Source organism: Eriocheir sinensis, chromosome 49, assembly GCF_024679095.1.
Source record: "Eriocheir sinensis breed Jianghai 21 chromosome 49, ASM2467909v1, whole genome shotgun sequence".
Taxonomy (NCBI): Eukaryota; Metazoa; Arthropoda; class Malacostraca; order Decapoda; family Varunidae; genus Eriocheir; species Eriocheir sinensis.
In genome coordinates this window covers 9011708-9016707 of record NC_066557.1, presented here as the reverse complement: position 1 = coordinate 9016707, position 5000 = coordinate 9011708, and the positions used below count along the sequence as shown (strand labels likewise).

At 43.9% G+C, this 5000-nt stretch overlaps 1 protein-coding gene across 5 annotated transcripts in view; it reads right to left on the bottom strand.

Annotated features, from left to right (window-relative positions):
- LOC126981838 (semaphorin-5B-like) overlaps window positions 1–5000 on the bottom strand; it is a 44833-nt gene that overhangs the window by 23891 nt on the left and 15942 nt on the right. The window lies entirely within an intron of this gene.

Below are 5000 nucleotides of genomic sequence, written 5' to 3'. Positions count from 1 at the left end.
ATCTTACTTCCATCCTTCCCCTCCTATCCCTTCCTTCTCTCCATCCTTCCTTAACCTTTTACCCTTCTTCCTTTCATTCTTTCCCTTCCTTCATTTCCTTCTCCCTTCCTTCCTCTCTCTCCTTTCATTTCCTTCTTCCCTCCATTTTCTTACCTTCCTCCTCTTTCTTTTCCTTTCCCTATCTTTTCTCCTTTCTCCTCCTTCCTTCTCTCTCCCCTTCCTTCTTTCCCTCCTTCCCTTCCTTCTATCCTCCTCCGTTTCCTTCCTTTCCCTTCCTCTACTTCCTTTCCTTTCTTTGTCTTGCTCCTCCTTCTCTCCTTCCTTCCCCTTTTTTCTCTCCTTCCTCCCCTTCCTTCTTTCCTCCCCGTTTTCCTTCCATTCCACTTCTCTCCCTCCTTTCCTTCCCCTTCTTTCCCTACCGTCTCTCCCTCTTTTTCCTTGTCTCCTTTCTTTCCCTCCCTTCATCTTCCCCTCCTTTTCCATCTTCCTCCTTCCCTTTCTTCTCTCCCTCCTTCCCTCCCTTCCTTTATCTTCCCTCCATCTCTCCTTATCTATGGTAACCCCGATATCAGAGAGAGAGAGAGAGAGAGAGAGGCGACATCAAGAAGATAATTCGAGAAGTTAAAAAAAAAGGTTCTTGAAGTGACGGTCGATGTAATAAAACTCTCTCTCTCTCTCTCTCAATCCCATTTCGCAAGATAATCCTTTGTCAATCTGTCTGACTCACATAATGACGATGATGATGATTATGATGGAGGAGGAGGAGGAGGAGGAGAATCGTAGTAGTAGTAGTAGTAGTAGGAGGAGGAGGGGGAGGAGGAGGATCGTAGTAGTAGTAGTAGTAGTAGTAGTAGTAGTAGTAGTAGTAGTAGGAGGAGGAGGAGGAGGAGGAGAAAGAAGAAGAAGAGGAAGTTGAAGAAGAGGAGGAAGTAAAAGAAGAGAAAGAAGAAGAAGAAGAAAAGAAAGGAAGCAAAAAAAAAAAAAGAAGGAAGCAGAAGAAAAGAAGAAAAAGCAAAGAACAGGAAAAGAAGAAAAGAAAAGAAAAAGAAGAAAAAATAAAAGAAACAAAAAACAGAAGAAAAAGAAAAGAAGAAATAAAGAAAATAAGATAATTAAGAAAAAAATAAGAAGAAAAAGAAGAAATAGAAAAAAGAAGATAAGCAAGAAAACAAGATAAAACACTGATAATTAGTGAGTAACATTATTTTTATCATTCTCTCTCTCTCTCTCTCTCTCTCTCTCTTGCCAATCACCTCTCCTCCTCCTTGAGATTATATTGATGGAAAAAGATAGTTATCAACCTTGAGTGGGGGGGGGGGGGAGGGGGAGGGAGGGAGGAGAGAGGAGGAGGTAAAGGAATACGTGACAGCGGCAACGTTCTCTCTCTCTCTCTCTCTCTCTCTCTCTCTCTCTCTCTCTCTCTCTCTCTCTCTCTCACGATCGCTTCAAAAATATGACGAAGAAACAGAAAAAAAGGTAAAAAGAAAAGGAAAAAAAGAAAAAGAAAAAAAAGAAAAACGTGAAGAAAAAGAAAGAAAAAAATATAAGAAAAAAGAAAAGAAAAAAACTATAACTCGCAGAATGGCAAAGTTTACACACACACACACACACACACACACACACACACACACACACACACACACACACACACACACACACACACACACACTGTAATGTTTGGGTTCTAGTGAAAGAGAGGAAGAGGAAGGAATGAAGGAAGGAAAGAAGGAAGGAAGAGAGGAAAAGGAAGGAAGGTAGGGAGGAAGAGGAAGGAAGGAAGAAAGGAAGGAAGGAAGGAAGGAAGGAAGAGAGGAAAAGGAAGGAAAGAAGGGAGGAAGAGAATGAAAGGGAGAGAGAAGAGAGGAAGGAAGGGGTGAGGAGAAGAGATGAAAGGACAGAAGAATGAGGGGAAGAACAGGGAAGGGGATGAGAGAGGAAAGGGGAGGAAGAAAGGGAATGGAAGGGGAGGGGAATGAAGTAAAGAAAAGGAAGGGAAGGAAATGGAAGGGGAAGGAAAGGGGAGGGAATGAATTGAAGGGGAGGTAGTGCGGAGAGAAGGAGGAAGGGGAGAGGAGAAAAGGGATGAGTAGGAAGGGACTGAAGGGGAAAGGGTTAAAATGAAGGGAAAAGGAATGGGAAGGGAAGGGAAGAGAAAGGGAGAGGCAGGGAAAGAAAGGATAGGGGATAGAAGGGTAGGGAATAAACAGGAAGGGAAGGTTAGGGGAAGGGAGAAGTGAAGGGAAGGGGAAGAGAAAGGAGACGGGAAGGGAAGGGGAAGGAAAGAGATTGAAAGAAGGGAAGGGAATAAAGAAGGGTAGGTTAGGGGAAGGGAGAAGGGAAGGGAAGGGGAAGAGAAAGGGAAGGGGAAGAGAAAGGGAAGGGGAAGAGAAAGGAGACGGGAAGGGAAGGGGAAGGAAAGAGATTGAAAGAAGGGAAGGGAATAAAGAAGGGTAGGTTAGGGGAAGAGAGAAGGGAGGGGAAGGGGAGGAGAAAGGGAAGAGGAAGAGAAGGGGAAGGAAATAATAATGAAGGGGACAGGAAGGAGGAAGGGGAACGGAAGGAAAGGGGAGATAAGAGAAAGGAGATTAGAAGGGAGGGAAGAGGAAGGGAAGGGAAGGGAAGGCTAGGAAAAGAAGGGAAGAGATGAGTAAGAATTAAAAAGGGAAAGGGGAAGGGAAGGGTAAAGGATGGGAAATATAAGGGAAGGGGAGGAAGGGAAAGAGTGAAGAGAAATAGATGGGGAGGGTAGATAAAAGGAAGGGGAATAGAAGGGAAGGGTAGGTGTGAAGTTGAAGGGTAGGGAAGGGAAGGGAAGGGAAGGTTATGTAAAGTTAAGAGGTAGGGGAAAGGAAGGAAGGGGCAGAAGATTAAGTTGAAAGGGAGGGAAGGGGAAGGGAAGGGAGGAGGAAGAGGAAGGGGAAGAGAAGGAAAGTGCAGATATATGGATGGGAAATGGAAGGGAAGGGGAGGTTAAGTTAAAAGGGAAGAGGAATGGGAAGGGAAGGGAAGGGGAGGGGAGGTGAATTTGAAGGGTAGGAATAAGAAGGGAAGGGGGAGTGAAGTAGAAGGGGAAGAGGAATGGGAAGGGAAGGAAAGAGAGGGGAGGTGAAGGGGGTATGAGAAGGGAAGGGAAGGGTAGAGGAGGGGAGGGGAGGTGAAGTTAAAGAATAAAGGAATGGGAAGGGAAGGAAGGAGAAAGGGAGATGAGAAGGGAAGGGGAGGTTAAGTTAAAGGGGAAGGGAAGGGAAGATGAAGGGGAGTTGAGAAGGGAAGGGGAGGTGAAGTAGAAGGGTAAGAGGAATGGGAAGGGAAGATGAAGGGGAGATGAGAAGGGAAGGGAAGGGAAGGGGAGATGAGAAGGGAGATGAGAAGGGAAGGGGATATGAGAAGGGAAGGGAAGGGAAGGGAAGATGAAGGGGAGATGAGAAGGGAAGGGAAGGGAAGGGAAGGGAAGGGAAGATGAAGGTGAGATGGGAAGGGAAGGGAAGGGAAGGGAAGGGAAGGGGAGTTAGAAGTCTGAGCACGCTTACTCCCCTGCAATCAGTATTCTTGGACAGGGAGGAGGAGGAGGAAGAGGAGGAGGAGGACGAGGAGGAGGAGGACGAGGAATAGGAGGAGGAGGACGAGGAAGGGAGAGAGAGTAGGGTGAGGTTATCTTGTGTATGTATGTACGTGTGTGTGTATGTGTGTGTGTGTGTGTGTGTGTGTGTGTGTGTGTGTGTTATCAGTGTGTGGATGTGTACGCTAGCTACTACTAATCTCTCTCTGCACCTTGGAAGTGTAAATATATGCAATTAAGTCGACTTATTTGTACACACACACACACACACACACACACACACACACACACACACACACACACACACACACACACATCATTAAATATTAGATTAGAAGAAAAAAACTAAATATATATTGGATAGATTTTAATTTGATAAACTAAAAATGAAGAAGAAGAGGAAGAGGAAGAAGAAGAAGAGGAGGAAGAAGAAGAGGAAGGAAAAGGAGAAGAAGAAGAGGGATGAAAGAAAGTAAACAATAAGAAAACAAAAAAAGAAGAAAGAAAATTTGAGAAAGAAAGAAGGAGAAAGAAAGGAAAGAAAGAAGAAAGAAAAGAAAAAATGAAGAAAAAATAAAAGAAAGAAAAGATGAAAAAGAAGAAACAAAACAAGACAAAAAAGGAAAAAGAAGAAAATAAAAAATGAAAGATAGAAAAGATGAAAAAGAAGAAACAAAACAAAAGAAGAAAGAAGAAAAAGAAGAAAGAAAAGAAGAAGAAACGAAGAAAATGATAATGAACAAAGAATGAACTTGCAGTCAATTAGAAGACTTATCACAGAAACAAATTAACATAACAACCAAATACAAAGAACAAAGAAAAAAGAAAAAAAAGAAAATCAGGCAAAACAACAAGGTCCACAACACCTGACTAATTAGAGTTCACCTTGACACCCAAAACACAGGTAAAAAGTTTGTAATCACGGGCAGGTAATTAACAGGTCTTAGTAGAAATGGAAAGTGTGTCACCTCTACTACTACTACTACTACTACTACTACTACTACTACTACTACTACTACTACTACTACTACTACTACTACTACTACTACGTGTGTGTATCAATCTTTTCTTATCTCCAGAATCTCAAGTACCTCCTCCTCCTCCTCCTCCTCCTCCTCCTCATCTCTCCATCTCTCTCTCTCCAGCCTCCACCTCCCTGATATCTTTTTTTTTTCTGTTATGTCCTCCTCTTCTTCTTCTTCCTTCTCCTCCTCCTATTCTTCTTCTTCCTCCTCTTCCTCCTCCTCCTCCTCTGACCCTTTGCTCCCTCACCCCTGACCTCCTCCTCCTTCTCCTCCTCCTCCTCCACCTCCTTCCTTGCCTTATTCTTTCCTACCTCCTCCTCCTCCTCCTCCTCCTCCTCCTCCCTTTGGACACAGTATAAAGTGTTGGCGCGATGGTTTGACACGCGACTCGCAAAACAGTATACCTGGGTTCGAGT